Here is a 21,734-nt window from a genome sequence, read left to right as displayed (position 1 = left end):
ATGCAGAGTGCTGTTTAGATCATTTGTCATTCTATTAGTCTGTTGTGTGGATTGCTTCCCATGTTGGAACATTCTCTCATTTTTAATTTTGTCTATTATTATTATCAGACACTTAGTCTTATTTATGTAATCTCTTTGACACTTAATCCTAACTATATGGTCAATTACACACTTAATATGATCACTTTAACAGGTAAGGCGAGCTTGATGGAATTTGGAGTCCCATGGCAAGTTTTTAGCTTTACCCTTAGGGATAAGTCCATGGAAATATGTGTATAACTGCACAACTCTTCCCTCTCTTATTCCCATTCTTATTTTTTACTGGGATCTATTTTCAATTGACTCCATACACCTGTGATTAATTTTATGTTAAGTAAAGAGTTCGACCAATGGTATTAAGTAGAAACAAAATAATAAAAAAAAATAACAAACTGTTCCTCGACAGTCAATACAAGGGCTGTTCAAGTCATTGCTTCTCATAGTGTCAATTTGACTTCTACATATTTCCTTTTAGTTGCTCTGTCAGTTATCACAGATCACATATGGTATTTGTCCCTTTGGACTGGCTTATTTCACTAAGTATGCCTTTCTTCAGATTCATCCATTTTGTTGCAAATTACCGGATTTGATTTTTTTTAACCACTGTGTAGTATTCCGTACAGTACATATCTTATAATCTCTTTATCCAGTCTTCTGTTGATGGGCATTTAGGTTGATTCTATGTCTTAGCTATTGTGACTTGAGTTGCAATAAACATAGAGGTGCAGATAACTCTTTTATTTGCTGATTTCATTTCCCTTTGTAAATTCCCAGGCGTGGGATGGCTGGGTTGTATGGTAGGACTATATTCAGATTTCTGAATTACTCCAAACTGTCTTCCATAGTTGTTTTATCAGTTTCCACTCCCAACAACAGTGGATTAGGTTACATTTTCCCCCCACATCCTTGTCCTAACCAGCATTTGTTGTTTGTTGATTTCTGTATGAAAGCCATTCTAACTGGAGTGAGGTGAAACCTCATTGCGGTTTTGATTTGCATTTCCCTGACAGCTAGTGATCCTGAGCATTTTTTCGTGTCTGGCCATTTGGATTTCTTCTTTAGAAAAATGTCTGTTAAAGTCCTTTGCCCATTTCTTGACTAGGTTGTTTGTTTTTTTGGTTGTAGATGCTTGGATTGATTTCTGGTGTTTCTATTCTGTTCCATTGGTCTATCCATCTGTGTTTTTTACTAGTGCTAGGCTGTTTTGATTATAACTGCCTTGAAGGTCTTGAAATCTAGTATTGTGATGCCCCTGGCTTTATTTTTGTTGTATACAATTTGTTTAGCTATTTGATGTTTCCTGTATTTCGAAATGAATATCAGCATCATTTTTTTCTAGATCTGAGAAGGATGTCTTTGGTATTTTGATTGATATTGCGTTGAATCTGTAAATTATTTTCAGAATAATGGACATTTTGATGATATTCTTCCAGTCCATAAATGTGGAAATTTCTTCCATTTTTTGGTGTCTTCTATTATTTCTTTAAAGTTTAATTTTCATCATAGAGCTCTTTGACATCCTTGGTTATTTTTATTCCAAAGTATTGATTTTTTTTTGTAGCTACTGTAAATGGGATTGATCTTAGAAGTTCTTTCAAGCTGTGCCATTGTCTGTGTATACAAAGGCTATTTTTTGTGTGTTGGTTTTTATATCCTGCTATTTTACCAAACTCTTCTATGAGTTTCAGTAGCCTCTTTGTGGAGTCTTTTGGGTCCCCTATATATAGAATCATATCATCTGCAAATAGGGATAGTTTGACTTCATCTTTATTGATTTGAATCCCTTTGATTTCTTTTTCTTGCCTAATGGCTCTGGCTAAAACTTCTAAGACTATATTGAATAGCAATAGTGGGCATCCTTGTCTGGTTCTGGATCTCATGGGGAATGCTTCCAACTTTTCAGTAGGATGCTGGCCATGGGATTGTCATAAATTGCCTTGATTGTGTTGAGGAATGTTCCTTCTAAACCCAGTTTTCTTAGAGTTTTCATCATGAAAGGGTGTTGTATTTTGTCAAATGCTTTTTCTGCATCTATTTAGATAATCATATGGTTTTTGTTCAATTTGTTAATGTGACGTATCACATTAACTTGCAAATGTTGAACCATCACTGCATACCACGTATAAATCCCCCTTGGTTCAGGTGAACGATCTTTCTGATGTATTGTTGGATTCGATTGGGCAGAATTTTGTTGAGGATTTTTGCATCTATGTTCATCAGGGAAATTGGTCTATAGTTCTCTCTCTGTTGCATCTTTTCCAGGTTTAGGAATTAAGCTGATGCTGGCTTCATAGAAAGAATTTGGGAGGATTATTTCCCTTTCAATTATTTTGAATAACCTGAGAAGAATTGGAGTAATTAGTTCTTTAAATGTCTGGTAGAATTCAGCAATGAAGCTGTCCAGTCCTGGGCTTTTCTTTGTTGGGAGGGTCTTTATTACTGATTCAGTTTCTGTCTTGGTTATGGGACTATTTAGGTTTTCCATGTCTTCATGACTCAATTTGGTAGGTTGTATATGTCTAGGAATCTATCCATTTCTTCCAGGTTTCCCCTTTTGTTGGCGTACAGCTCTTTGCAGTAATTCTGATGATTCTTTTATTTCTGTGGTGTCTGTTATATTTCCTTTTTCATCTCTAATTTTATTGATTTTGGTCTTCTCTCTCATTTTTTTGGTTAGTTGGGGCAATGGTGTGTCAATTTTGTTTATTTTTTCAAAAATACAGCTTTTTGTTTTGCTGATCTTTTTCATTGTTTTTTGGTTTCAATTTTGTTGATTTCTTCTCTAATTTTAATTCTTTTTTTCTCCTACTGGTTTTGGGTTTGGTTTTCTGTTTTTCTAGATCCTTGAGGTACATAGATATTTCATTTATTTGGTGCCTTTCCAGTTTCTTGATGTAGGCACCAATTGCTATAAATTTTCCTGTTAACACTGCTTTTGTTGTATCCCACAAGTTTTGGTATGTTGTATTGTCTTCATTTGTTTTCAGAAATTTTTTTATTTCTCTTTTGATTTCTTATATGACCCACTGTTCATTCATGAATATGTTTTTCATTCTCTATGTATTTGTATGATGTATGTATTTGTATTTGTATGATGTAGGGATTCCTGAGTTTTGATTTCCAGCTTCATTATTATATTGCATCATGGTCCAAGAAGATGAATGGTATGATTTCAATTTTTTTTTTTTTTTTACTTTGCTGAGACTTGTTTTATGACCTAGCATGTGGTCAATCCTAGAGAAAGTTCCATGTACTGGAGAGAAAAATGTGTACTCTGTGGCTGTAGGGTGGAAGGCTCTGTAGATATCTGTTAGGTCTATTTGTTCTATGGTGTCAATTAACTCTGTTGTTTCCTGGTTCATTTTCTGTCTCATTGATTTGTCCATTGCTGAAAGTGGGTATTGAAGTCTCCCATTTGTATTGTATTTGAGTCTATATCTCCCTTTAAATCCCTTAACAATGACCTCTCTCTCCCATAGTAACCCATCTTTCTGTGAACCTGTCCCCTATCTCTCACTCTGTGGCACTCGCCTATCTCTCTCTTCAGTCTCACTGTAACCTTGTCCCCTATTTCTCTCTCCTTCTGTGACCTGTGTACTCTCCCCTTGTCTCCCTGTCCCCTAGCCTCATTTCTCTCTGTGTCTCTGTCTTTCCATCTAATCCTTATCTCTCTCTGTCCCCTCTCTCTCTGTCCCATTGCTTCCTATCTTTCTCTCCCTCTGTGGCCTGAAATCCTCACCTGTCCACTGTCTCTGTCCCCATCTCCTATCTCTCTGTTCTCAGGCCCCCTGTTGTTCTCCATTTCTGTATCTCTATGTCCCCTGTCCTCACTATGTCACCCTGTCCACCCCCTCTGTACCCCTATCCCCTGTCTTGGTCTTACTCTGTGGCCTGTCTCTTTCTCATTTGTCTGCTGTCTCTCTGACTTCCTGTCTCTATCTCACTATTTGCCCTGATGCAGTCTCCCTGTGGCCTGGTTCAGATGGGGCCTCTCTCTCCCGGCTTCCCTGTCTCTTTTGCCCCACGCCCACCCCCAGTCTCTATTCCCAGTCTCCTGTGTCTCTCTACCTCTGTGGCCTCCCTTGCCCTCTGTCCCCAGTCTATATGCTCCACTGTGTCTGCTTCTATGTCCTATCTCCCTTTTCTCCCCCAATGTCCTCCTCCCTGTCTTCTCCATCTTCTGTCTCTCCCTGCTTGTCCCTGTCTGTCTCCCCACCAGCCAACTGTCTTTGTCCCACGGCTCCATCTTTCACTGAACCCTGTCTCGCTATTCCTCTGTCCCTGACTCTCTTCTCCCCTTCATGGCTATCTCGCTGTCCCCCTCTATCTTTTCTATGTATCTCTGTGGTCTATCTCTCTCCACCCATCCCCTATCTCTTGCTGTATGGCCTGTCTCTCCCCTTGCTCCCTGTCTTTGTCACTCTCTCCATTATCTCTTTGGCTTCCTCCCTCCAGTCTCTGTCACATTGTCCCCTGACTCTCTCCCTCAATTGCCTGTCTCTTCTACTATCAGTTTCTCTCTCTTGTTCTGTGGCCTGTTTGTTTCTCTTCTTCCCAGTTTGTCCCCTATCCCCATCTCTCTGTTGCTGGGCTGTCTCTTCCTAGATCCCCTGTTTCTCTATCCAGCTGCCCCCCACCTTGGACTCTGCTCTGTCACCCTCTCCTCCTCTGCTGTTTGTCTCCTGCTGTCCCTTATCTTTGTATGACCAGCCTCTCCAACTATCCCTTGTATCTCTGTGCCTCTGTGCACTGTTACTGTCTCCCTCTGTGGTCTGACCTCCATTCACACTATGCCCTGCCTCTCCCTCCCCTCTGCCCTGCATCTGTGTGCCATTGTCCTTGGTGTCTGTTTTACCATGTGTCTTGTCTCTATCTCCCCTTCCCTTGTCTTTCTCTGCCCCTGTTCTCTGTCAGCCTGTCCCCTGTATCTCTCCCTCTGTGACCTGTACCTCTCCCAACCTGTCTCTTTCTCAATGCCCCCTGTTTTCTGTTACCCTGCACTCTATGGCCTCTCTCTCCCACTGTCCCCTGTACCTTAGTCCAGCTATCCCTGATATCTCTTTACACCTGTTGCCTGTCTCTCTCATCCCCTTTCCTGTCTCTTTATGCTTTTGTGGTCTGTCTCTCTGCCACTATCTCATGTCTCTGTCCCCCTGTCTAATGTGTGTCTGTCCCCTCTCTGTTTCTCTCTCTTACTGTCACCTTTCTCTTGTCTCTATGGCTGTCTCTCTGTTCCGCTTTCACTTTTCTCTCTGATTTTCTCTGGCCTCTCTCTCCTACTATTCCTTGTCTTCTGTCACTTGTTCCATGCCACTCCTTCCCTCTGTGGCCTGTCTGTCCTCCTGTCCCTAGTCTATCCCACTTTGTGGCCTCTCACTCCGAGTATCCCCTGTCTCTTTCCCTCTATGGCCTGACTGACTTGCCCTGTCCCCTGTTTCTCTCTCCCTGGCCCCTATCTCTGTTTCCTCTCTGCTATCTGTCACCCTCTCTCATGCATTTCTCCCTATCTGTAGCCTCTCACCCTGTGCCCTGTTAATCTTTCCCATGTCCCATTTCACACTCTCTCTCTGGCTTGTCTCTATCTCCCTGTCTCCCCCATCCCTATGTCCCACTGTTCCTTGTCTGTCCCACTGTCTCTTGTGTCTCTCTCTGGCCTGTCTCTGTCTCTCTCTCCCCATCTTCTTTCTCTCCAGGTCACCCCTGTCTATCTATTACATTGTTCCCTGTTTTTCCCTGTGGCTTTCTAACCATATGGCTGTCTCTCCCCCACTTCAGCCTGTCTTTCTGTAACCCTGCCCCCTCTCTCTGTCTTCGATCTGTGCCCTGTGTATCTTTTTTCGTCTCCTCTCTGTCTATCCCCTATGTAGCAACCTGTTTCCTGTCTGTCCCACAGAATTCATCTCTATATGTCCCCTGCCTCTCCGTCTACCTGACACTGACTGTCTCCTGTGGCATTTGTCCCCTTTACCTGTCTCTATATCCCTCATCTCCTGCTGCTCTCATCCTCTGTTGCTTGTCTCTGTATGTCCAGTGTCTGTCTCTAAATATGTCCCCTGACTGAATCTTGTGTGGATTGTCTCTCTCTCCTGTCCTCTCAACCCTGTCTCCCCCTGTGTGGCTTCTTTCTCTCCCCCATCCCCTGTCTTTAGTACAACTCTCAGTTCTCTCGTGTTCTGTGGACTGTCTCCCCTCTCCTGTGCCCTGGTCTCTCTATCACCTATGCATTCCTGTCTCCGTGGCCTCTCTGTAACCTGTGCGATGTCTCTCTCTGTTGCCTGTCTCTCTGATGTTGCACCATCCCCTCTGTCTCCGTCTGTTGTGTGTCTCCTGCCCTTCCCCCTGCCTGGGTGTCCTCTGTCCCCTGTCTCCTTCTCTGCATTTGATCCATCTCTGTCCACTGTAACCTGACTCTGTCCCCCATCCCTTTATCTCTTTCTTCTATGGCTTCTTCCTCCTCTCTCCTGTACCCCAGTCTGCTGTCTGTCTCCTGTCTGTTGCCTCTCACTCTCTCTTTGGCCTCTCCCTCTATTTTCCTGTCCCCCTGTCTCAAGTCTATCTGTCTCTCCCCCCACAACCCCCTCATTCCCTTATCTGTCTGTCTTGCTCTATGGTCTGTCTCTCACCCTCCCCTGCCACCCCATACCCTTATCTGTCCCTTGTCTGTATCTCACTCTAAAGCCAGACCCCCTTCTCCTCTCCACCCCCCCATCCTCCTCTCCCTGTCTACCCCCAGTATCACTATGTCCCTCTCTGCTGTCTGTCTCTTCTCTTGTGGTCAGTCTCTCTCCCACTGTCCCCTGTGTCTCTGTATATCTGTCACCTGTTTTTCCTGGTGTCTGTGGCCTATGTTTCTCCCCTGAACCTCTCTCTCTGTACGCCTCTCCCCTGTCTCTCTCTCTCTCCCTGTGGCCTGTTTCTCTGTCCCGCTTCTCTATCTCTCTGTCCCCATCTCCTGTCTGTCCTGTGGCCAGTCTTACTCTTCCGCTCTGCCCTTTTGCTCTGTCTCACTCTCCCCAGTCTCCCCAATCTCTTCTTCTGTGGTTTGTGTATCTTTTATTTTATTTTATTTATTTATTTATTTTTTGACAGGCAGAGTGGACAGTGAGAGAGAGAAACAGAGAGAAAGGTCTTCCTTTTGCCGTTGGTTCACCCTCCAATGGCCGCCGCGGCTGGCGCGCTGCAGCCGGCACACCGTGCTGATCCGATGGCAGGAGCCAGGTGCTTCTCCTGGTCTCCCACATGGGTGCAGGACCCAAGGACTTAGGCCATCCTCCACTGCACTCCCTGGCCACAGCAGAGAGCTGGCCTGGAAGAGGGGCAACCGGGACAGAATCCGGCGCCCCGACCGGGACTAGAACCTGGTGTGCCGGCGCCGCAAGGCGGAGGATTAGCCTAGTGGGCCGCGACGCCGGCATGTATCTTTTCCTATCCCCTGTATCTCTGTCTCCCTGTCTCTGGGTCCCCTTTTCCCACATCTCTAATTCTATTGCCTGTCTCTCTCTCCCTTGTCTACAGCCTCTGTTCACCAAATTTGGCTGTCTCTCTCTGTGATCTGTTGCTCTCTCTCCTTGACCTATTTCTCTCTGTCCTCTGTCGCCCACTCTGTGGCCCGTCTCTCTCCTTGTCCCCAGTTTCTCTGTCACCAAGTGCCCTATATTTCTATCCCCATTGCCTCTACCTCTCTCCCTTTGTTGCCCCTCTCTCCCTGTCCCCTTTCTCTCTCTCTACATGGCCCCCGATTCTCTCTTACACCGTGTGGCCTCTCTTCCTGTGGTCTGTCTGTCTCGCCTCCTGTGACTGTCTTGCTGTCCTTTGTCTCTCACTCTGTGGCCACTTTCTCTTTCCTTGTCCCCTATCTGTTACACCATTTGCTGGCTTTCCTTCCCATGTCCTGTCTCTTCCCTGTAGCCTGTCACTGTCCCCCATGACCTATCTCTTTCTAAATCTATGGCCGGTCTCTCTATTCTTCCTGGTCTGTCTGTCCCACTGTCCCCTTTCTCTGTGTCCCCCTGTTTACAGTCTGTTTCAAAATTGACCTCTCCCTTTTTTTTAAAGATCAATTTATTTTATTTGAAAGTCAGAGTTAGAGAGAGAGAGAGAGAGAGAGAGAGAGAGATCTTCCATCGCTGGTTCACTCCCCAGTTGGCCGCAATGGCTGGAGCTGTGCCAATCTGGAGCCAGAAGCTTCTTCCAGGTCTCCCACATGGGTGCAGGGGTGCACTGCCTTCCCAGACCATAGCAGAGAGCTGGATCAGAAATGCAGCAACCAGGTCTTGAAACAATGCCAATATAGGATGCTGGCACTGCAGGCGGTGGCTTTACCCATGAAGCCACAGCACTGGCCCTGACCTGTCCCCAATTTCTGTTCCCCTCTCCTGTCACTCTGTCTGTAGCCTTTCTCTCCCTCTGTCCTGGTACTGTATGCTATTATAGCCTGTTTCTCTCTTCCCTGAACCTGTGTCCCCCATTCCATTTTTTTATCTCCCCCTGTGCCCTGAATCTCTATCAGCTCTACCTACCACTGACTCCCTGTCCTCTTTCCTTTTCCCGTTTCTGTGGCCTGTCACTCTCTCCAACTTCTCTGTTCCCCTCCCTCATCTCTTGACCCCTGCCAGCTGTCCCTCTCTCCCTCCATGGCCAGTCTGTTCCTGAAGTCCACCATCTATGCCCTGCCCAGTCTCTCTCTTCACCTGTCCTTCTCTGTCTCACTGTCCATTTTATTCTCTGTCAGTGACTTCTCTTCCACTGTCCCCGTCACTCTTTCAACTTCCCTGTGTCTCTCTCCACCACTTTAGCCTCTTTCTCTCTCCTGTTGCCCTTTTTCCTCTGCCCCTTTGTCCTTTACCTGTTTCACACAGTGGTATGTCTCTCTCTAAATGTCCCCTCTCTTTTGTACCTTTGCCCATTGTCTCTATTTCTCAGTGCCCTGTTTCTTGGTCACCCTCTGGCCTATTGCTCTCCTGCTGTAACCTGTCTCTCTCCCAGTCCGTCCCCCTCAGTCTCTGTCGCCTTGTCCACTGTCTGTCTATTCCATAGTTTCATGTTTCTCTCTCCCTCTGTGGTCTCTGTATCCATCTCACTGTTGTCTTTCTATCCCTCTGTATATCTTCTCTGTCTGTGGCCTATCGCTTGCTCCAAATGTCCCCTGTCTCTCTCCCTCTGTGGTATTTCTCTCCCATTCAGCACTCTCTCTCTGTCCCTTGCATCTCCCACTCTTTGCGGTCTGTTTCTCTCTGCAACTGTCCCTTGTCTGCCCTCTCTCTCCTGCTGTGGCCTCTCATTCCACTGTCCACTGTCTGTTTCTACTGCTGTCTGTCCAACTGTCCAAAGTCTATCTGTCCTCTGTCTCTGGTGTCCCCTGACACCATGTCCCCTGTCCCGTTATGTGGCTCATCTCTCCATTTATCTCCTGTCCCTCTGTCCCCCTGTCCTGTCTCTCTACCTGCAACCTGTTGTCCCTCCCCTAAGTGTTGTTTGTCAGCCTTTGTCCCCTGACTTTGTCTTGCCATGTGTGCTCTCTTCCCCCACTGTGGCCAGTCACCTTCTTCTCTTGTGGCTTTTTCTTTTGCCACCCATGGCCTGTCTGTCTCTACCTCTGACTGTCTCTCTCACTCCTGTCCCTTTCTCTCTCTCCCCTGTTTTCTGTATATCTGGCCCCTGCCTGCTGTCTATCTGTTAGCTTCCTCATTCTCTTTGTCCCAGTGATCATTTCTACCCCTCATTCAGTGGCTAGCCAACTCCCCCTGTCCCCTGTCACTCTGTCCCCTACCCTGTGTCTCTTCCCCTGTGGCCTGCCTCTCATCCTCACCCCTGTCTCTTGGCCCCCTGTCCCTTCTCTCTCCCACTGTGGGCTATAGATATAGACTCTACACTGCCCCCTGTCTCCCTGTCCTGTGCTGCTCTCTCCATCTATAGTGTAACTCTCTTTCCCTCATCACCTGGTTTTTGTCCCCCCTCTCCATTTCACTCTCCCATGGTGGACTGTCTGTCTCTCCCCTAACCCCAGCCTTGCTGGCACCTGCCTTTAAGTGGTCTGTCTCTCTCCACCTCTCCCGTTTCCTGTGCTCTTTCTCCATCTGCCTCTGTAGCCTATCTTTTCATCCATCTCTTCCCATCTCCATCTCCCACTGTGGCCTTCTCTCTCTCTCTCTCCCCCACCATGTTTCTGTCTCCTGTGTCCTGTCCCTCTGAAGCCTGTCTCTCCCCTTCCCCATACCCTTCTCTCTCTGTCTTCCCCAGTCTATTCTCTTTGCCCCCCCCCATCACTTGGTGGCCTCTTTCCCCTGCCCCCAGCTCTGTCACCCTGTCCCAATGTCTCTCCTTCTGTCCGCCTGTCCCCATCTGTGTCTTCCTGTTGTCTTTCTCTCCAGTTCATCTCTCTCTGTCCCCTGTACCTTCCTTTCTACCTCTCTGACCTGTCTCACTCTTCAGTTGCCCCCTGTCTGTCCATACCTGCTCCCCTCTCTCCTGCTCTCCTGTCTGTGTCCCATTGTCACCTGCCTGTCTCTCTGTCCCTGTCTCCCTGTGCCTTATCCCTCCACATGTCCTTCGTCCCCATCACTTGTTTTTCTTGCCCTCTATGTGGTCTGTGTCTTCCCCTGTCCCCAGGCTCTGTGTCCCTTGCCTCTCCACCTGTCCATAGTTATCTCTCACACTATGTCAGGCTCTCCTGTCCTGTCTTTCTCTCCCCCAGTACCCTGTCTCTCTGTGCTCTGACGTCTGTTCTGTCACCATGTCTCCTGCCTCTCCCTCTCTGTCTCTCTCCACCAGTCCCTTGAGTCTTTTCCCTTATTCCCCATCCCTCTGTCCACCTCTCTCTGTTTATCTGTTAGGCTTCTCTCTCTCTCCCTCTTGCCCCAGCCTCTGTTCCCCGTCACTTGTCTGTGTGTTCACTTGGCCCCTGACCCTTATGTGGCCCGTCTCTCTCTCCCTCTCCCACTGTGGCTTCTTTCTGTCTTTCCCAGTGGCTGTTTCACCATTTGTGGCTTTTTTTTCTGTCTTTGGCTGGCTGTCTCATTCCCTTTAGTATCCTGTCCCTGTCTCTTTGTGCACCATTCTCCTGTCTCTCTTTGTGTTGCCTGTCTCTCTCCCCTTTGTTGCTATCTCTCTGTCTACTTGTCTGAATTTTGTGTGGCCTGTCCCTTAATTGTCCACTATGACTCTGCCCCTTGTCCCTCTCTCCTCCTGCCCTGTCTCTGGGTCCCACTGTCACCTGTCTATCCAAATGAGGCCTGTCTCTCCCTACCCCTACTCAGCCTCACTTGCTCTATCCCAGGTCTGTTGCCCTGTCCCTTGTCTCACTGTCTGCCTGTTAATGTGTCTCCTGTCTGTCTTCCCAACTGTTCCCTGTTCGTTCTCTTGTAACCTGTCTGTCCCCCACCCCCTGTCCCATCCCCTGCTGCCTATCTGTTGTCGCCCCAATCCTGTTTGTCAGTGTGCCCCTCCTTTCTCTGTGGCCTCTCTCCACACTTGTCCTCTGTTCCCTAGTCACCTCTCTGTCCCCTGTAACTGCTGCTATGCCCCTTTGTCTCTCCCTGTGCCCAGTCTGTCACCCTTTACACTGTTGGTCTTTGCCCATGTAGTTTCCATCTCTTCCCCTGTCCCCTGACTCTCTGTCCCACTATCCCTTGTCTCTTTCTCTTGCCTGTGGCCTATTGCTTTCACCCTATAGCCTCTCTCTCCAGTCCACTTGTTCTCTCACTCCATGGCCTGTTTTTCCCCCTGTCTTTTGTCTGTCTCCCTCTGTGCCTGTCTTTCTCTCCACTTGTCCACAGTCTGAGTCTCTTTCCCTCTGACCTGTCTTTCCACTGACCCCTGTCTCTGAGACACTATCACATGAACCCCTGTTTCTCCCCTCACTGGTATTTGTCTGTCCCACTGCCCCTTTTCACTCTTTGATCTGCTCCCCGCTCCAAGCATCTGCTGTCTGTCTGTCCCTGCCCCTGACTCTGTGCCACTGTCCTCTCTCTCTCTCTGGCCTGTCTCTCATTCCCCTGTCTTTGTATTACACTGTCACCTGTCTCCCCTGTCCCCTGCCTCTGTCATCATGTCCCCCTTTTTTCTCTCTGGGCTGTCTCCCTCTGTTACTTGCCCCTTGGGCCCCTGTTCTTTGTGTCCCCCATCCTAACTCTCTCCCCGTCCCTAGTCTGTCTCCCTCTCCCCATTCTCTGCCTCCCTGTGTTGTCTTTCTCTCCGCTCTGTCACTGTATCTCTGTCCCCTGCCTTTTCTCCATTTCCTGTTTCTCTCCCACTGTCCCAGTCACTCTGCTCACTGACCTGTGTCTTTCGCCGCTCTAATGCCTGCTTCTCTCTCCCATTGCCCTACCTCTCAGCCTCCCTTTCCCATTTCTCTCTCACACCATGGCTCTTGTTTTTCCCCAGCTGTCCCCTGTCCTTCTGTACCCCTGTCCACACTCTCACTCTCTCCCTGTCCCTGAGTGTCCCCTTCTGTGGCCTCTCTGCCCCTGTCATGTAGCTCTTTTCCCTGGACTCCCTCTCGCTGTCTGGGCTGTCTCTCTCTGTGGCTTGTCCATCCCTTGCCCGATAGGGGTTTATCTTGCCACTTGATGCTTGTCTCTGTCTCTATCTTTGTCTATTTGGCTCTCTGTGACCTTTCACTCTCCCCACCTCTTCCCTGTCTGTCTCTCCCCATCCCCTGTCTCTCTGTGTGCCTGTGTCCTGTCTCCCCAAGTTGTAGGACTCTTGCCTCCATTGCCATCTCTGTTCCCCTTTCCATTTTATGTGACCTATCTCACCTTCCCATTGTCCTCTGTCACTTTTGTCCCCATCCTGTGTCTCTCTTGCACTCTGGCCTGTCTCTCCAACTGTCCTCTCTCTCTTTCTGTGGCCAGTCTCTTACTCCCCATCCACTGCCTCTGTGTCCCACTCTCCCATGCTATCTCTTTCCCTGTGAGCTATTTCTCTTGCTTGTAATTTCTCTGTCCCCTGTCTCTCTCATTCTGGCCTCTCATTCCTTGTCCACTGTCAGTTGGTCACCCTATACCCTGTTTCTGCCCCCCATCCACAATCTCTCCTTCTGATCCCCATCTATCTCACCCTGACCCCAGTTTGTATGCCCCATGTCTCTGTCTGCCTGTCTGCTATCTCTATGCCCTGTCCCAGTCTGTGTTCCCCATCTCTACTCTGGCCTATCTCCATCTCCCCACTTGTCCCTTGTCTTTGTCTCCCAGTCCCTAGTCTGTCACCCCATCCAGTGTCTCCCACTCCCTCATTGGCCTCTCTCTTCCCACCGTCCTCTCTGTCCCTGTGGGAAGAGCTCCTCTGTGCTCCTGCCCCCTTTTCTCTCTCTCTCCTGGGGTTTCCTGTGTATCTCTCCCCTTTGTCACTATCTCTCTGTGCCTCCATCACTTTTTTCTTTCTGTGACTTGTCTCTCTGCCTGTCCCTTGTGATTCTGTTTCTGTCCTGTGTCTCTCCCCACTGTGGCCTGTCTGCATTACCCTGTTAGTGTGTTGCCCTTATCTCACTCTGTGAACTGTTTCCAAATGTCCCCTCTCTGTACCAATGCCCACTGTCTCTGTCCCACTGTGGGCTGTCCATCATTGACCCTGTCCCCTCTCTGTCTCTTTTTCATCCCCTGCCTCTGTGTCCCACTTTATCCTGTCTCTCTTGCTGTGGCCTATTTCTCTTCCCCAAAACTGGTCTCTCAGTGCCCCTTCAACCCTCTCCTTCCCAACTTTTCTATGCCCTGCCTCCTCTCTGTCCCCTGTGGCTTTGCTCCCTCTCCTGCTGTGCCATCTCTCTTCACCTGTCCCCTGTCTCTCTCTCCTTTTTTGGCCTGTCAGAGTCCCTGTGTCCATCTGTCCCCTGTTTCTCCTCCTGTGGCCTGTCTGTTCTATCCCCAGCCTCTGTGTCCCCAGTCTCTTGTCCCTGAGTTGCTTATCTCATTGTCATACACTGTCTCCTGCCCCTGTGTCCCATATTCCCTTGTCTCTCCTCAGTGGCCTAGATCTCTCCCCATATAGCCCGTCTTTGTCCCCAGTCTCTTTCCGTCTATGGCCTGTCTTCTGTCACTTGTCTGTCCGCTTGTATCCTGTGTCTCAGATCTCTGTCCACTGTCTCAATCTCTTTACCATGTCTCTCCCTGACTCCATGACCTGTCTCTTACTTCCCTGTGCCCTGTGTCTGTCACACATTCTGCTGTCTCTGTCTTCCTCTGCAATCGGAGTCTCCACCTCGCCCCTATCTCACTGTCCCCCTGTCCCTAATCTCTGGGGCCTGTCTCTCCTTCTGTGGCCTGCTTCCCTGTATCCCTTGTTTGTCCCTCCCCCCGTCCCTTGTCTCTCCTCCAGTTCCCTGCCTCTGTGTCCTATTGTCCCCTTCTCCCTCTCCTCTATGGGTTGTCTACATCCTCCCCCCCCCGCCACCTTCCTCTGTGTCCTGTCACTCTTCCCCATCCCACCTCTGTCCCCATTCTCTTTTGCCCTCTATGGGCTGTCTAACCCTGGGCCTGGTCTCTCACTCTGTCCCATCTAATCCCCTATGGGCTGTCTCTACCCCTTTAACCAGATACCTGTTCCCTGTCTCTCCCATGGCCTCTCTCTCCTCCTGTCTCCTGTCTTTGTAGCATGTCTCTTTTCCATCTGCCTCAGTCTCTCTATATCCCTGTCTGCTGTCTCTCCCTCTGTGGCCTGTCTCTCTTCAACTGTCCCATCTCTGTGTGTCCTGTCCCTCTTTCTCTGTCCCTGTTTTCTTTCTCCATTGTGGCATGCATATACCTCCAACTCTTACCTATCTGTCCACCTGCCCTCTGTCTCTTTCCCTCACCTCCCCTTGTACCCCCCTCCCTCATCCCCCCTCTCCCTCTTCCCCCCTCTCCCTTGTCCCCTCTCTCCCTCGTACCCCCTCTCCCTCTTCCCCCCTCTCCCTTGTCCCCCCTCCCTCATCCTTCCTCTCCCTCATCCCCCATTGCTTGCACTCATTCTTTCACTCTCGTCCCCCATCGCTCATGCTCGTTCTCTCCCACTCTCTCCCTCTCTCCCTTTCTCTCTCCCTCTCTCACCCTCTCTCCCTATGGCCTGCTCTGTCCCCCTCTGTCCTCCTCTCTCCCCTCCTCTGCCCCTTCTCCCCCGTCTTGCTCCCCATCCTATTTTTATACACCTGTTGCCTATCCCTGTCTCCGTCTCTGCTGTGTGTCTCATTTTCCTGTCCGCTGTCCATCTCTCCCCCTTCCCTGTTTCTCTGTGTCCCAATCCCCTACCTCTGTCTTCTCTAGCTTGTCCTTTTCTCCCCCTGTATCGTCTCTGTCCCTCTCCTCTGTTTCAGGTTCTGTGTCCTGTCTCTGTCTTCACTGGTCCACTGACTCTCTCTCACTACGTATGCAGTCTCTCTGTCCCTGTCTGCTCTCCTGTCTCCTGTTCTGGTGTGTCTCCACCTCCCCCTGTCCGCTGTCTGTGCCCCTGGTCCTCTGTCCCTCTATAGGATGTCTTCCTCTCTACCCATCCCTGCCTTCCTTTTCTCTGTCACAAATCCCCCCGCCTCTCCTCTGTTGTAGCCTATCTGTCCCCTTTATCTCTCCATCCCCCTCTCCTCTGTCTCTCTCCCTTTGTGGCCTTTCTCTCCCTGTCCCCAGTCTGTCTCCTTCTAACCTCTCTGTCCTCAAGATCCCTCTAAGGCCTCTTTGCCTTGTACCCTCTCTGTATAATCACAAGTCCCCTGAGTCTCTCACTGTGCTCTGTCGCTGTGCCACTCTCTTCTGTATCTCTCAGCCTCTGTGTACTGCCTTTCTCTTCCCCATCTCTTCTCTCTCTACCTGAGGCTGTGTCACTCACACCCCGAAGTTTGTCCCTCTCTCCTACTGTCTGTTTCCCCCATCCCCTAACCTATCCACACTTGTCCCTTGGCCCTGCTCACCACGTGCCTGTCTCCCTCCCCACTGTCCCCTGCTTCTCTCCACTTGTTTCCCGACTGACTCTGTGACTGTGTGGCCTCTCTGACTTCTGTTCCCTGTCTCTCTCTCCCTGTAGCTCATCTCTATCTTGCTCTGTACTATGTTTCTGTGTCTCATTGTCCCCAGCCTTGCTCTCTCCCTCTGTGGCCTTCTGTCTCCCACACTGTCTTGCTGTTGTGCTGTCCCCTGTGTCTCTCTCCTCTTGTCTTCTGACACTTTCTCTCACCCTGTAGCATGTCTCACTCTTCCCCAGTTGTCACTCTGACCCCTGTGGCTTGTCTCTAACTCCATCCCTTGTCTCTCTCACCATCTGTGGACTTGGTCATCTCCACCTGCCCCCTGTCTTCTTCCATGACCTGTCTCCCTCCCCTCCCATCCTGTCTCTGTATCTCTCTCCCTTTTCTCCCACTTCCTCTGTGACATCTCTCCCCTTGATCCTCTGTCTTTCTATCCCCATCTCTCCTTCTGTCCTGTCTTTATTCTCCCTCTTTCCTGTCTCTCTCTCTCACTGTCCCCTGTCTCCCCTCCCCCCATCTTTACCTATCCTCCTGTCTTCTTGTCTCTATGGCCTCTCTCTCCCATTGCCCTCTGTCCCTGTCATCCTGTCCCTGCCTCTCTTCCTCTCTTCCCCATCGCTGTCCCTACCTGTCTCTGGTCTCTATGTCCTATCACCTATCTCCCCACCTGTACCTTGACTCTCTCCCACTCTGAGGCCTGTCTCTCCCTAGTCCCTAGTTTCACTGTTAGCCATCTCCTGTCTGTTTCCTTTGACCCTGGGCCCTATCACTGTCCCCTCTGCAGACTGTCTTTCTCCCCTCCTTTACTCTGTCTCTCAATCCACCTGGCCCCTGTCTCTCTCTCCCTCTATGGAATGCTTCCCTCTCCCACTGTCCTCTGTCCCACGGTCTCCATGTGCCTTGTCTCTACCTCTGTGTGCTGTTTCTCCCCTGGCCCCAGTCTTTCCCCCCATTCCCCAACTTTCTCACTCTCTCCACTGTGTCTCTAGCCCTCTCTGACCCATCTCTCTCACAATGAGTCCCCTGTTTCTGTCCCAATGTCCCCTGTCTCCCTCTAGATTCGTTGTCTGTGACCCATCTCTCTGCTCTGTTGTTCTCTCCCTGACTGGCCTGCCCCTCTCTCCCCCTCCCCACCCTGGTTCCCTGTGTGTCTCATCTCTGGCCTATTTCTCTCCCTCAACTCCAGTTTATCTGTCGCCCTTTCCCCGTCTCTCTGTTCCCATCCGTGGTCGCGCTCTCACTCTGACCTGTATCTCTCACACCATGTCCCCTCTCTGTTCCCCTAACCCTGTCTCTCCCCATCACCCCTGTCTTCTCACTCTGTGTCCTATCTCTCCCCCGACCTGTCCCCTGTACCTTGGTCCCCATGTCCCCTGTCTCTGTTCCCTGTACTCAGTCTCTCTCCTCTTCTTTCTTCTGTCACTCCCTCTGTGACCTGTCTTGTTCTCCAGTCCTGTCTCTCTCTTGTTCTCTTAGATCCTGTGGCCAGTGTCTCCCTCCTACCTTGGTTGCCTCCCTCGCCCTCTATGGCCTGTCTCTCCCTCTGTCCCCTGTCTTTCTGTTGCCATGTCATCTTTCTCTCTTTCCATCTTTCTCCCGACCATCTGTCCCCTGCAGCTATCTCCCTCTGGCCTCTCTCAATCTTCCCCTGATGGCTGTCTCTCTCAACCTTGGTCTTCTGTCTGTCTGTCCCCCTGTTCCCAGTTTCTCTGTCCCCTTGTCAGCTGTGTCTCTGTGACTGCATGGCCTGTCTCCCCCTCTGTGCCCTGTCTCTCCCTCTGAGGCCTGACATTCTATGCCCTGTTCCTTGTCTCTCTCTGTCCTCCTGTTCCCTGTCTCTTACGCCCTCTGTCCTAATTCTGTAGCCTGTCCTCTGTCTCTATCACTTGTCACTCTCCCTTTGTGGCCTTTCTCCTCCCTTTCACCAGTCTCTGTTCCAGTGTCCACTGTTTTGTCTCGTTGTGGCTTGTGTCTCTCTGCCCCTTGCTACTCTCTCTCCCTGTCCTTTTCTCTCTCTTTCTATAGGCTATCTCTCTCTCCTTCTCCCCAACTATCTCCTGTCTCTTCCATCTCTCTGTCCTCTCCCATCTCCTATTTTTTCTCCCTCTGTAGCCTGCCTCTCCCTCTCTTCCCTGTCTCTCTCCTGCCCCCCTCTCTCTCTCCCCACTTCCCTGTCTCTCTCCCATCCCTTGTCTGCCTGTCTCTCCCCCACCTCTTGTCTCTCTCTCTCTCTCTCTCTCTCTCTCTCTCTCTCTCTCCTTGTCTCTCTGCCCCATTGTACCCTGTCTTTCATTTGTAGAATTTCTCTTCTATGGCCTCTCTCTCATTGTCCCCAGTCTTTCACTCCATCCTCAATCTCTCTGTCCCTTGATTTTTCTCCCCCTCTGAGGCCTGTCACTTTCATGCCCCCATCTGTGTGTCTCTTTTCTGTCCCCAGTGCCCTCCCTCTGTGTCTCCCTGTTTCCTGTCTCTCTGAACCAGTGGCCTATCTTTCTCTCCCCCAATCCTGTCTCTGTTTCTCCTGTCCCTTACCTCTTACCTCTGTGGCCTGTCTCTGTCACATGTCCCCAGTCTCTCAGTCCGCCCCTCCTGTGTCTCTGTTGCTCCTGTCCCCTATAGCTCTCTTGCTGTGTGGTCTGTATCTCCTCATTGCTGGCTCCTTGTCCCCCTGTCCTTTTGCCCTTTTTGTGGCCCCTCTCTCTTTTGCTGACTGGCTCTTGTCTTTTTATGCTGTATCTGTTGTCTCTTCACGTTGTCACCTGCTATGCCACAGTGTTGGCTCCTTAAGAAAGCTTAAAGATGTGGCAAAGGCAGACAAGCTTGTTGGAATTGAAAATCTATACCCCTCTTAAAGGAGAGACAAAAACAAGTTCAAGGATCCCCTATACCCAAGAGGCCTCCTTCAGCCTTTTTCTTGTTATGTTCTGAGTATCGTCCAAAAATCAAAGGAGAACATGCTGGCCTATCCGTTGGCGATGTTGTGAAGAAACTGAGAGAGATGTGGAAGAACACTGCCACAGATGACAAGCAGGCTGATGGAACATGACTGCTAAGCTGAAGGAAAAATATGAAAAGGATATTGCCACATACTCAGCAAGGGAAAGCCCAATACAGCAAAAAAGGGGGTTGTCAAGGTGAAAAGAGCAAGAAAAAGAAGATTATGGAAGACGAACGACAAAGATGAGGATGAAGATGAAGAAGATGATGATAAAAAATAACGCCAGGGGCCAGTGCCGTGGCATAGTAGGCTAAGGCTCTGCATGCAATGCCGGCGTCCTTTATGTGGACTGGTTCGAGTCCCAGCTGCTCCTCCTCAGATCCAGCTCTCTGCTTATGGCCTGGGAAAGCAGCAGAGGATGGCCCAAGTGCTTGGACCCATGTACCTGCATGGAAGACCTGGAAGAAGCTCCTGGGTCTTGGCTTTGGCCGTGGTGACCATTTACAGAGTGAACCAGTGAATGGAAGATTTTTGTAACTCTGTCTCTCAGATAAATAAATAGAATTGTTTATAATCTTCACTGTTTGTGTGTGTGTATGTGTGTGTGTTAGCACATTACTGAATGTGTCTTTAAAATCCCTGTCCTGGTGGTATTTTTAATAGCCATTAACCTTTAATACCCATTAACCTTGCCTGGTAAGAGTATAGAAATTGTAAAGTAGCATGGAAATTAAAAGTAGCTTCTTGTTGGTGCACAGCACAAATTAGGGATCTGTGGCATGGTGTTTTTTTCATCTTCAGTTATCTCTGATGCAGCTCAAACAAAATAATGTTGTTAACTGAATTCCACTGTACAATTGCAAAAAAAAAAGTCACAGCTGTTTTGTTGCCATTTTGAATGCTTCTAAGTAAATACATGTGTTTGTTAAAAAAGAGTTCCAGAGAATTTTCTAATTTGCAAGCAAAGTTGTAAACCACTGTTTAAGGCCAACCATTTTATCCAGTAGATGAGGCAGAGTTTCAGTGAAATCAAGTTCACCCAGCTTGTCAGTCAAACATAGAGCTGATCCTGGAATCCTGATAGCAGGCTCATAATTCTCAGCTTAAATTTCATTTCTACTAGTGGGAGTCCTATTGGAAATGAGTTTCCCTCACAAGTTTCTACATTGCTCTTTCCTGTGTGTACACACACACACACACACACACTGTTGGCTGTTTCCTCTCCTTAATGCTGCTCCATCCTGTGTAGTTTAATGAGCTTGTTTATACCAAGGACATAGCAGGCAAGTCTGAATACCTAATCAGCTGAGCCAGAGATGCACAGAACCAGGCTTGCTGCCAAATTCAGTGTGACCATGTGATAGACACCTGCTGTTTCCCTGATACGCTGTTAGTAAGCATATATTTTATGCACAAAAATTCCACTCTCAGCATAAGCAGCAGCTCTCCTAACATTCATTTTGGCATTTACTTATGTTTCCATCCCATTTTTCAAAACAGATTATGGCTAATGCCCTGCAGAAAATGTTTATACCTGAAAACTCAGCTTACTATGAACCTCCCATCTGACTCAAAACTGGAGGGAGAGAACTGAGCGAAAACAATCCCTCTTTGATCTTTTCCTCTCCTCTACCATGAAGGGGCTGGATGCCAGCTGCACATGAGCTGGGGCCAGGCTCTGCACTTGGGCATGACCAGGGATCCCTGACCTGAGCTCTAAGATGGGAATATCTAGATTGCCCTGGCCTGCAACTCAGAACAAAAAGCCCTTCTCTTTGGAGCTGCATGGTTGGAGACATACCATGAGACACATCTCCCTTCGTGGGGAAGGACTCTGGCTGATGGTCAACCCAGAACACAGGGGTGAAGGGATTTGTTCTCCATTGTTAAAGCAACACTTGCAATTAAACTCTTAAATGAGACATGCTTTCCAGGTAGTACCCCATTTCATCTCACCTAAGAGGATTTTATAAGTAAGTACATGTAGCTTAGAATGCCATCCAGGTCTCCCATGTGGGTGGCAGGAACCTAACTGTGTGGGTCATGACCATCATCTCCCTGGGTCTACAGTGGCAGGAAATTGAAGTCAGGAGCTGGAGCTGGAAATCAAATCCAGGCACTCTAGGGTGGGACATAGGGATCTTAGCCCAATGCTAAATGCCTGCTCTGTTGACTCCACCATCTTTAATATGCTGCTTTCAGATATTCCCACAAAAGGGGAAAAACATGGAAGGCCCTGAATGACTATTTTTATGGGTTAGGTTTGGAAGTGACACGGTAACATTTGCTCAGTTTCCATTAAACTTGAGTACATGATCAAATCTTACCCCCAAGTGAGCCTGGGAAATACGATCCTGATGCAACAGCACAGTCAAGCCACAGCGTCACTTGACAATTAAGAGTAGGCTATAATGAAACTGATAATCCTGTCTTAAACACACTCAAAGGAAAATTGCTCTCAGCTTTTGCCCCCTTTCACTTATCTTGGTGCATTGCCCCCCTTATAACCAGGATACAGAGACTGAAAAGATCATTCAGTAACACTTCACAAGAGTTCCATTCTCTGGCTCTGCACACGTTTTTCTCCCAATCAGTTCAATCATGTTTGTTCTGAATTACTCATGAGGATCAGTAAAGATCATCAAAACAACCAACAGGCTTGACAGTAATATAAATGCTGCTAAAGGTTGTAAACAACACAAGACTTTTATTTCAGACCAACATCTCAAAACCTAGAAGGAGTCATTTTGCAGAACACACAGCCTCATGGAAGATGTAACCATTTGCGACCTTATTTTTCTACAAGTGGGCAATAGCTTTTTACAGAATTCC

This window comes from Oryctolagus cuniculus, chromosome 15 (genome assembly GCF_964237555.1).
Source record: "Oryctolagus cuniculus chromosome 15, mOryCun1.1, whole genome shotgun sequence".
NCBI classification, from domain to species: Eukaryota; Metazoa; Chordata; class Mammalia; order Lagomorpha; family Leporidae; genus Oryctolagus; species Oryctolagus cuniculus.
Note: the sequence above shows the minus strand (reverse complement) of the source record.